We start from the raw sequence: 12190 nt of genomic DNA on the forward strand, positions 1-12190 counted from the left end.
CAGAGCCCCGGCCACTCATCTCTCTCAACATCCCACTACTTCAAGAAACACCTTTGAAAACCCTGGCCCTGTTCCAGCTTCATGTCAGTCTTCCATGCCCTGGCCTCTGGATGCCCCTGGAATGGGCATTCCCTTTCCCATTCCCATTCCACATCTGGAGGTCCATGTTCTCCCCTGACCCTCAAGTGTAGCAGTAAAGCTGTCCTGGTACAGAGGTGTCTCCTCCTACAAGTTCCTTACCTCTTCACCAACCTAACCATGTCCTGTCCACGCCTCACCCATTCCCAGAAGCACTGGATCCCTGGGTTAATGGGTGTCCTTTGAAACCTCCTTCAGAGTCATAAGGTTAACTCTATGCCAACAAATGCCAAGAAGCTGGGTAAGATTACTCACACTTTCTTGGCAGAAAGATGCTTTTACAGGCAGCCGAACAGGAAGCCAGAGGCCTTCGGCAGAGCCAGAGGAAGCAGCTGGCATGGTCACAGCTTCACCAGGGTCCTCAGGCTGGGGGTTTGGGCTTCAGCAGGCTGGGGTGAGCAGCTTGAACCACACTAGGCCCGGGCTCTTTCCCTGGGAGGCGCAGTGAGGCTGTAATGGAGCAGAGCATTTACGCCTTGGCTAATGTGGCACCTTGCACCGCCTGAACAGCTCCTGTGCTGGCCCAGGCACTCGCTGCCCCAGAGCCAACCAGTCCCACCTGTGCCTATCCCACTCTAACACAGTGACAGCGCTGGGTCCTCAAGGATCCTTTTCAAGAAGTCAGTTTATAGTATCCTCTGTCACCCGATGCAAACATCAGGTTTCTCAAAAGCAGCTTGGAATGCTCTCCTTCAGTGAAATCCCGGATTTTGCAAAGCGTGAAAGACAAAGTCAGTTAACACTTAGAAGTTTGAGCCCTAAGGGAAGCAAAAAAGGCATAAAACATCTTTTGATTTCAGCAGAAGGAACCAGCCACAGTGAACAGTCATCACATACAGTACAGTATTCCATACTATCCTTATCTGCTGGAGCAGGTAACAGTACTCTGAGGAACAGGAAACACTTTCTAACAGGTACGAGACTGAAAAAGCTGTCTGAGAGACAGGTCACAGAGCAGTGATCCTTCCAGCACTTGCCTAAGTTTAATCTTTGATGCATATGAAGATTCTGCACAATAAGCATCTCTGAGCACAGAAAGAGCTCAGCACTCTTTAACAGCCAAAATCTGTGCTGCAGACCATTTCCTCCCTTCAGTTATCTCAAGCTTTCTTTGTGACCCTTTTCTATGTACTGTCTGCAAACATTTGTGCAACCGAGTTGTACCAGCAGTTGCACTTAAAGAAAGCCAGTGTCTGAGCTTGGCAGAACAGTCTTTAGAGAAACTGAAGTTTATATTAGTTCAGGAGCGTTTATCTTGGAAGTGTCTGGTCTTTCATCCAAACAGAAAGCACCAAGAACACAGTAAGAGCACCCAAACCCTACCAAGCCAACACCATGACTCATGACAGCTCTCAGAATGTTGTTTCACAACAATCCACAGAGCTAAAAAAGTAATAGAAATTTTGAAAGGTACATAAATATCAGGGAACAGCAATTGCATCATCACAATGCAAGCAGAAGAGAAGGTTGGATACTCTGGGAAAATTCTTCTGTGTGAATTATTTACTTGGCTGAAAAGCTTCCTCCTTCCTTTTCATCTTGCCCTGTTCAGCAAGAAATCCATATATTTGAATATGGAATACCATATGGTATCTTTCATATACTGTCCAGCAATTGCTTCCAGCTCCAGAACAAGACACTCAAATTGGGCCAGTCCTGTTAGAAAACTGAGTGCAAAAAGGTGGTTGTGTTTTACATCCTGAAATGTGAAAATCTGAGGTTTTGGAGATGATTCTGGATGTTAACTTGATCTTATATCACTGGCTTCAGTGACATGGCCCTATCATCAATAATTCCAGAGCCACAGCAGTAGGGTGCTGACCTGCTTCCCCACAGGCTCCACGTGCAGTGTGTCCACTATGACCAGACTCAACCTCATGCACAGCCAAAGTGACACAGTGTTAGTGCCATGTGGAAGCGGACAGAGAGCCACTCTTAAGTCCCAGTGCACACTGCAGTGGCTGCTCCAGCTGCCCTCTGATTGCTCAACTCAAGGGCTGTGTGAGAAAGTGCAAAAACCCCAGTGTGATCTTGTCATGAAACCTCGTCTCATTGCACACGAGCAAAACGAGGTTGAGCTTCCACTGCAAGGACACTCTTAGAGCAGACACTTTGCTGTTTCTGACCACCTGGTGAACTGAATAGTTGTTATCCACTGCTAATGTTATTAGTATCTCCATACATCTTTGCCCTGCATTTTGGATGCTCTGTACCACTTCAAAAGTACTAGTATTTTCAAAAAAGGAAGGCCCCATACACCTAATTTACCTCAGCCCACAGCCTTGGGCAACCCACGCAGCATCTGAGACAGGCAAGGAGTTTCCAGAGTATGGGAAGAAAATGGTGGAGACAACAGTAGAGTAGTGCAAAAAAGAAGTCAGACAATGGGGGTCACTTCATGAAGGGGGCTCTGAAATAAACCCGCATCAACCAACATTTCTGTCTGCTGAACAACAAGATGACACAGGGTGTGAAGGGAGAAATGCTGTGTTTTCACAGGGGTAAGCTGAAATTGGTCCCCATCTTAGGTCTCAAACCTATTTACAGCAATATTTTGTCTACTCATATGATGTATCATTTGGGATAAAGCATCTATATAAATGTATAAACTTTTGAAATAACATTTTATGGCTTTAATTTGCAGAGTATGATGTCTTTCATTTGTAGTTTTCCCAGGCTATAGATTTCCTGTCTATCATCTCCCTCTTGGTGTCAAAACTCCAGGGCCAAGCCACTCCAAGTCCTTACTGAGCGCACCACTTACAGGGTAACAGGGATAACCACCAGCATATTCCCTAAGCAGGGTATCCCAGAGAATTCACTCAACAAAACACATCCAGCAAAGCAAAGGAACAAGGCCCTTCATGTTAATTTAACAACCTGCTATCCCCTGAAATCACTGGCAATACTAATCTGTTTCTCTTGCAAGTAAACAAACATACACGAGTTTCCCATGCAATAACACACTGATTAAAACTTAGAGCATACGCCCAGGCAGAACATATTTCTCACATAAAAATGAGACCTTAATAACCCTTAAAGGAAACTCCACATAAACACAAAGCATCAAAAAGCCAGGAGCATGGAAGAATTCAGTCTGACTTTCAGTCAAAATTCAGTGATTCCTTTTATATCGCTTCAGTTGCAATGTTTTCAGAAGAACAGAGAACTGCCCTTTGAGATCTAACCAGTAAAAGGAGCACGGCTCTCCTTCTTCCACTGTCACGTAGTAGGGAGGCTTTTATGCCCTGCTAAATGTAAAATATTTTAGAAAAACAAAACCAGGAAACAAACTGGGATTTGGTCAAGAGTTCATGCTGGCTGAATCACTGTGGTGTGGAAACCACCAGCTCTAAAGATGGAAAGTCCAGAGCCATTCATTACCTCGAAGAAAGAAAAACAAAAAACAAAAAAAAAGAGGCATTAAAGACCCATAAGCTCTCCTAACATCGGAAACACAGGAGAGGCTACCTATAGGTAGGTGCCTTGACCTTTTTCCTCCTCATCTCTCTCTAAGCACAGCCAGCAATTTGATCTGCATCATAGTTTTTCATATCGGGTACAGTGAAAATTGTTTAAATGTCACTCCCTGACTCAACATGCAGAAATGCTGTAGGGTCAGGGCACTGCTTCTTCCCTCCACATCCTGCACCTATTGCCCTTTGAGGCCTTTCCCCAGGAAAAATAAATCGAAATCTACATACTTTACAGATTGAACATGGTCAGTTTCTAAGTTAAGACTTGTTCAGACTTCTCTGGATTGCCTTTTATCATCTGAGAGGTTCCAAGGAAATATTGCTCAGAAGCAAATAAAGCCCAGAAGCAAATAAGGTCAAATGTTCTTGGACAAGGACATAATAATAATCAGTGCATTTAGTGAGGCAGCACAGCCATTTTGAAAAAGGCCTGGGAAATCCTAAAATTGTTAAAATATATCTTCACAACTACTGACAAGATCTAGTAGAGATGTTTGTGTTGTGCTGGCTCATTTCATAAGCCAAAAATCTTATTAGAGAATCATTTTAGCAAACTTCAAAAGCCAAACTGTTGTGCTTGTAGGAAGGAGAACAGCTCTTGACAATAACCTCCCCATTCATTTTTTGCTCTGCTTGTTTCCAAAGTACTGGCATACAGAAATGTGCTACATTCAGGCACTAAACACATTTGTGTCAGATGCCCATCATGTTATTTGACATAACACTGTCAATAAAGTTAAGAATCCTATTGGCTTTCAGACTCACCTGAATGCTGTGCAGCCTTTTTGCAGCCCATGCTGGGTGGACCAAGAGCTGCAGAGGGAAAGGAATACACCTGTATACACACCACAGAATGAGAGGGGAGCTGGTCCAGCAGCTACACTTTGCAAGCTGAGGAAACCTGTGACCAGCTCTGCAACATATTTCCTTACACAGGCTTATCTACATCATTTATTCTCTCTGTGCCTCCGCTCTGTAAAATGGTACTTTTACATAACAGGCTGTGTGAGAATAAATACGTTGTGAAGTGGCACTGACAGGGAACATGGAAATACCTCTATCTATGATAACTCCGCATTACCAACCAGCCATTTTTAACTCTCAAAATTGAACGATTCCAGAGAATGTTACAGTGGAAGTGACTCACAAAACACTGAAGAATTAACACCCTTTCCTGAACTGAATGCAGTTTTGTGAACGTAGGTTTTAAAGGGTTCATTTAACTTAGTGATTCCATTTGGAGAGCAGTCTTTGAAAATTATAAGCAGCTTTCTACAGAGCAAACCACCAGCTAGCAGCAATGTTATTTCACAGCACTGGTGTCAATGACCAGGGAAGCCTTTCAACTCAGCAAAGAATGTTCCAGGATGTCTTGAGAAAAGGATTTATAACAACTGCACTTCAAAAGCCTGGCACTCTTGAGCATTAGTTTTGCACACTTCTAAATGGAGCTGGTGTTACAAAGTGCTTCTAGGCCTATCAAAATTTCACAGGCAGTATGTCAGGAGGGAATCCATCCTGAAATACCAAATCACAGTAAACTTCAGATAGCACCAACTTTTCCTACAGAGGCTTGCATCAATCATTCTCCCTTTCTCTTTCCTGAAGGGCTTACCCCGCACAACAGCTCCTGGTGACCTCTTCAGTGTGTGCAGTACTCCTTTGGGCTTTCACTGCTCTCAGATCCACATGCTGCAAGCACCTGTAACATGGAACAATACATTCTGAGTATTCCCTCTGCCCTGTGCCATGTCACCACTGCCACCCCACAGCTGGACAGTGCACATGTCCATCAGTGTCCAAGTTTGGAGCAGCAGTGAGCCTCTGGAGCCAGCCCCTCGAACACCCCGCTCGCTTCCTGTGCAGTCCCCGAGCACAGCCTGGATTCCTTTCAGATGGGACTAAGCTGAAAGAGGTACCCCAGCAGCACGGGCAAAGCACCTCAGCTGCACACAGACCAGGGGACCTCACCAGAGCTGCAGCTCTCCAGGTCACTCCTCGTGGCTGCTACAGCTGCCTGTGAAGAAATTGCCTTGAAGTATTAGACATTAATTCTCCTCCAGGGAAACTTAACAAACCCTTTCTACTCTGTGGTACAGCCACACAAAACTTGCATTGCTTTCCTTCCCCACCCCCTCCAAAAAGTAGCTTGATGCCTGTCCTTTCAGTTATTTACCCAATCAGCACCTCCAGTGGATCATAACATTTCAACATTTGATCTTCTGGACTAGTTGTCAAAACTGTCATCATTTAGGTCCTTGCCCACCTGCCAGTATCCTGTCACTCACCTCTTCTCTTTCACCTATTTCTACTCTTCCTTTCTTTCTTTTGGACTCACTTGTCTTGTTCTATGATTTTAGCTATGAATAAAGCTCAAACTCATCACTAATACCAAATTCTCTGAAATAATTCCATTTTCTGTGATATCTTTGATTTTATGTGACTGCATTTCTATGAAAGTTATACCAGCACAATCTGGAACTTCACACTATCTGTAATCACCTCCTTTTGGTCTTTTGTGGGCCAACCAGGCACCCTTGAAACTGAATGGAAGGACCTCAGCTGACTGCAACAGACAGTCCCCTAAATGCACTTAATGAAGTCATTCAAACAACTGATGCTATTTATACTGAATTTCATGACTATATGACATTCAGACATAACCATGTATGTTCTGTGTCTTTTGGAATACATTTTTCCTATTATACAATCTGAAAAAAATACTGGTTTTGTCCTAATGTAATTTTAAGAATCAAATTTATATACAAGACCTTTAGAAAACAGAGACCCACCTCCAAATGCAAAGAACAAACATTTGCATTACCTATTTATATTAAAATATGCAGAAATTTCCAAAGTATTCAGTCAACTTATAAATTTTTATAACTTCTTCAAATTGTTAACATTTTTTTAACACACAGCATTATTTCAGCTTTGTGGAAGGCTCAATAACAATCTTTCTGGTCTGGAAAAAAAGGAAAGAACATTATAATAAAGAATGCAGAATAAATAAAAACAAAACAGTACAAGCCGTACATCCACGCATACAAAGACAACTTTCATGGTGAGCTATAAGCAAGCATAATAACACAATGTGCTGCATGTTGATTTCACCAGTGAAAAGAATTTCTTCAGTTATTGAAGACTTTCCTGGCAGAATTTCAGAAAAAAAATTCTGACATTCTCCCAATCTGACTTCTGTGCAATGCAAGTCATGCACATTTTAAACACCAATGAATAATACTGCCTTTCTTCTGAGAACTGTTAACAGCTGTAGAAACTATTATACCCTGCTTAAAATCATGTCTCTGTAGTCAATACTCTCCAGACACTTAGCAATACTAAAGCTATTCCTGGGGCTAAACTAGAATTGTTATATGAGTACAAAGTTTGATTTATGTTAAATGAAACAACAAACATCTGATCTTTCCTTTTTTTTTTTTTTTTTTTTTAAACAGCCATTCATATAAACACAAGTATCAGCTGCATAACTAGAAAGTGATGCACCAAATTTACAGAATTTGGACAAGGGAAGACCACCCACCTTCAAGAAGAAAAGATTTGTCAGAGGGTGAAAGATTGCTGGTGAAGATACTTAGTACAGCTGTGGCTGCCCTGATGTCCTCATGGCCAGGCTGTGGTTTATGAGAGTGGATGTTCCATGAATCCAGTTTTTCAAGTCTTCTGAAAGACACAAAATTATCAGCAGCCTGGTGAAACATCTTGGCGATGCTCATCATCAGCTGCTCTCAGACAGATCACAGGCACAGTGGACTGCCTAATAAAATCTTCCAGATGCATCCAAGAGCAAGTCAAGATCTCTGTGTATTTATGTTATTCTTTCACAACCCAAAGCACAGGTGGGAACAGAAGAAATGCTCAGTTGTGGCTCCTCTGACATTTTTGAATCTATGACTGAAATAAGAGAGGAAAAAACTCAAGTGGAATAAGAGCAAACCTTAAAATACATATAAAATTTCAGATACATTCTATGGATTCTATGGATCTCTAAGACGTGCTGAAAATACAGTTTTGATTCCTCAGTTCAACAAACAACCACCTAAATTCCTTTTTTTTTTTTTTAATACATCTTTACCTTACAAGAAAGATGAATGAAGACACCTAAGAAAATATTATCAGTTTTGGGAAGGGTTTGTGATCTCTGACAAAGTCAGCAATTAATTTGACCAGTAACAATAATAAAGTGAGGGTTAAACTAATTTAAGTAAGAGACTCTTCCTCCAGAAGAGTACTCCAGTTTTTTCTAGATTAATTATAAATCTCTTGCTGTTAAAGTATCTAGAAAGATGAAAGGTAAGTTAATTGTTTAAGTTCATTGATATTTTTCTTCTGCCAGTAAATTACCTTTTTTTATAGCATGACATTTCATCTTCTAATTAGAGCTTTCAGGGGAGTTTCACTGTGTACCAGTATTTCCCCATGTGGCACAGGTACACCTCCACCTTCTCCAGCAGACATGCAAGCACCAGCATGCAAGCCTGTCTGCCCTGCTGCTGCCCCTGATGTCATCCAACACAGCTCTGCACACACAGTCCCCGTGCTTGGCTGGACAAAATGCTGCCAAGGTTGTGACTGTGGCACACTCAGTGTTCCTTCCCAAAAAGCCACTGTCAGTGCCACCAGCTAACCTTCACTCTCGAGATGGCTTTACTAAAGGTGCACGACTGGTGTTGCTGCCAAGGATGGGAACTCACTCTCACTACAAACGCGACTGTGCAAGACTGAGGACTCCACAAGCAAAACGATGCTTGAAATTCCAAATGCAGACCTAACCCACAGCAGAAATGCTGTCATTCTCTCTACCTTCAGGTCAAATACAAGTCCTTGTTCTGGGCTTGCAAATATTGTTATTTTTGGGGAAAACTCCCTTTGACTTTGCTCAAGACCCCAGTTTTCATTTATACAGTACTATCCCAGGCTGCTCCCAACCCCTCTGCTTTCCTTTCTCCCTACTCACTCACTCGCTTGACTTTTCCTATTCCTTTTATCCTTGTGTGTCTCCTTTTCTTCCCTGTGCTCTAAGCCTTATCCCATGCTGCCCTCTGGGAAGGCTTTGGATGTCATATCTCCATAAATTTGGGATAACACTCAAATTCAGTGGAAATAAAGCTGACCCATACCAACGGGTCTCTCTTGCCAAGGACTCTCCGTCCTTCTTCTTACCTCTTTGAACAATCTCATCCTGTCTTTAGTATCTGTAACTCCATTTCCTTCTCCTCACTGTTGGCCTGCACTTCATATTTGCTAATTTTCCCATATTTAGACTCAGAGTTTCTACAGGCAGAGTACAAGTTGCTAGATTTTCCCTTCCTTTGTCTATAAAACAGTATCTATGAAATGTTTTCCCATAACAATGGAAAGAGATGATCAATTTACAACAGCAAATCATATGGAAGCAGAAGGTGTGCACATAAGGGGGAAGCGGACACTCTCTTACATTTTAATAGGTAACTAAGAAATAACCCCCCTGGTGGTCTAGTGGTAAAGGCGCGGCGCTATCACCGCGGAGACCCGGGTTCGATTCCCGGTCAGGGCCACTCCCGGGCAGGTGGGGCTCATTAGCCCTTAAAGGCAACCCACCTACGTCCTGAGGACCTCACTGCCACCGTCCAAGCTCGCTTGGCCCCGGCAGATGAACCTTAGGATTAAAGGGTGGGCTCAGTTCTGCGCACACTGTGTCTCACCTAAAAAATCCAATGCGCAGGCTGGAAGGTGGAAAGACCTTCCCCGGATCTTCGCTCGCGAAGACTGGCCATTAAGAAATAACCTTTTTTTTTTCAAAATGACTGACCCTACACATTGTAAAAATGTATTATTTAGGAAAAAAAAAAAAGGCATAAGAAAGGCACCAAGATTACTAGAAGCTGTCGTATCCTTTAGTCTGGGAATTTCAGCTGGGCTCTCATTCAGCACAGTCACAAGGCAGTGCTGTAATTACAATCCTCTGGGGACTCCAAATGAAAAGACACGCTCAAACAACCAATTTCAAGGTCACATATTTGAAATCAGGGCAGCAGGGAACCAAAAAGCCTTACAAACCTTACAAAATAAGTACAAATCAGGCAACCAGGAAATTCTCACAGGTACAACACCAGCCTAACCTGCTACTACCACCGGTCAGTAGTTCCACTGAATGGAGTGAGAAAAATTAGACTGTGGGTTACGAGGGCAGTAATTTACAATGGGAAGTTGGGAGTGGACCACATGGAAAATTAAGTGGCTTGGAATGCAGACAAGCTTAGAGAGAGAGTGAAGCAATGGCTATTTTGAGAATCCCTGCTGGGCACAAAACAGCATTTGGCTATGGAGTGCTAATGACACAGGTGAAATGCACAAGGGCTGCAGCGTCGGGCAGGAAGAGTCAAATGACCTTATATAACGATATAAAAATGGGATTTCATCCATCACAAAAGAGAAATGTAACAGAAAAATCTCCAGCATGTAGGCATAGCCCAAGTGTGAGAACACAGCTTCCCAGCCATGGATCAGGAAGATCTGATCCTTGGCACTGATTCTGGAATGACAAAACTTTTAGACAGGTTACCTCCTTACTTTCCTGTGGGTAGGAAAATCTCTGATAACTGAAAAACTCTTAAGCAATGTTCTGTGCTGCTTTTCTATTGCAATAATTGCACATTGACTGCTGAGAACTGAATGGTGCCTGGTATGATTACTCTAAAACACGTAGCCATCCACCCAGACATTTACACTGTGCCTCTCCTAGTGCAGAGGGGCTACAAACAGGAACACACAGGGGCAAACAACGCTGTTAACACTTCCCATTTTGGCTGGTATCACTGTGTTAGTGCAGTCCATGGGCAGGTGCTGTCGTTTTTGACAGGCCTGTTGGGTGGCAGTGACAGGAATCTGTCAGATGCAGCCCACACACGGGATGTGTCCTGCACAGTACGCTGACCTCCTCCAAAGAAGTTTCATTTTTGAATTCTGTGGAGCACATGACAAATACCAGCTGGTCGTGTGCAAGGCATCACAGAGAAAGGGCATGGTGCAACAGTCAGGACACAGCAACATGGAAATACCCTCCGAAGGCAGCAGTGGGCTTGCTGGAGAGCACTCTGTGCTTCCTTGGAGGAACAGACTAGATCTCTGTGAGGAGGGACACTTGGCCCATCAAAGAAGGTAACGTGCTAAGGCACTTCTGCACTTCTCCTGCAACTCCCCGACCCTGCAGTTGCCAGAAGATTAGTGCTGTCATAAGGACGACTTTCAAGCAGCTACAGTCCTTGCCAAGAATAAACCACGAGTGTCTTTACCCTCACAGGATCATATTCACACCATGAGCTCCTTTTCCCCCAGGGAAAAGCCCTGTGCCAATGCCTAACAAGATATATGTCAAAGACCTTTGCCATTGCCTCAGTACAACCACAACTCTCCTCCCTGGTTCAACAAGGAAATTCTGAGGGACCTACTTACTTCTGCTTTCTGCCTTCTTTACAGCACTTAAGGTGCAAAGCTGAGGAACAACCAGTCACACTTCCTAGGCAGGTTATACAATATCAGAGACTCTCAACTAGCAGAAGACCCTCTGCACACCAGCCAAGGCAGCTCAGACTGCTTCTGCTCCTGTACAGGAGGTTATCTGATTCACAAAAGAGCTTTAAACTTTAAGCTATCAGACCACCCACCAAAGCCCATGAGACAAATGTGTGCCCTCCCTCTCCCCACCCTGTTGCAAGCAAGCTCCCCACCATTGCACAGGGATCGATTGGATAGGTTTCAGCACCTTTAGCTACACAGGTATCTTTGGGAGAGCACTTCTGCAGCATGCTCAGTACGGTGTGCAATGAGACAATGACAGTATTGTCTCTTTAACAAAAAGTTAAGAGTCCCTGAAATTACAATTTTTGGTTTTGAATATTATATTAAGACCAATGCAGAAACTGGTAGCAAAGGACTGATTCATGAACACCATCAAAATGATTCACCAGTCCCTCACTGGGAAGTGATATCGCTGCATCTCATCTCCATGAGAATGGCAGAACAGACACATTGTTTCACCGGACAGAAAAGTGCTGTATACTTCAAAATAAAAGTATTAAATCTGCAGGTGTGTATGACAAAGGAGAGGGGGCAAATTGTCAGTGCTCTTGGGCAGTGAGCCAGGTGCTCAGCACAGTGACTATCAGATACTTGTAAGCACTGCTGAAAAATGCCAGAACATTTCCAGAAAGGTCTGGGATAAATTGTAAGCTGAGAGTATATTGTACAAACTACACCAGAGCCCAACCAGATTCTTTTCCACCTGATCCATCACTTGCTGCTCCATCCCTCAAGCCACAAACAGTAAAATCCTTCCTTGCTCCCTGTTTAGCAGCCACATAGTGAGTGTGTTCTCACATTCTCTTACCTGACTCAGTCCCACACTCTCTGGCCCACAATATTGTCTCCACATCTCAAAACTCAGTCCTGCCAGGGGTCCATACACCTTAGCCCCATACCCACTCCTCCCCTCTGCCATGCCCAGCACCACTACAGGTGCTCCAGTGCTTCTCAGGCCAGGACTGCTGCACATCTAGCTCTTCCAATCTCTGTGT

General features: G+C 43.5%; 1 long non-coding RNA gene across 1 annotated transcript; it reads right to left on the bottom strand.

Moving 5' to 3' along the window:
• Positions 1–617: 617 nt before the first annotated feature.
• Positions 618–11293, bottom strand: LOC126653249 (uncharacterized). The gene is made up of 5 exons (XR_007632202.1): positions 7159–11293; positions 6439–6579; positions 5230–5316; positions 4380–4427; positions 618–896 (listed from the first exon to the last, which is right to left on the bottom strand). It is a non-coding gene; the product is annotated as an uncharacterized LOC126653249 (long non-coding RNA).
• Positions 11294–12190: the final 897 nt, after the last annotated feature.

The sequence above is a fragment of the Myiozetetes cayanensis genome, unplaced genomic scaffold (assembly GCF_022539395.1).
Source record: "Myiozetetes cayanensis isolate MyiCay16 unplaced genomic scaffold, myiCay2020 scf10, whole genome shotgun sequence".
NCBI classification, from domain to species: Eukaryota; Metazoa; Chordata; class Aves; order Passeriformes; family Tyrannidae; genus Myiozetetes; species Myiozetetes cayanensis.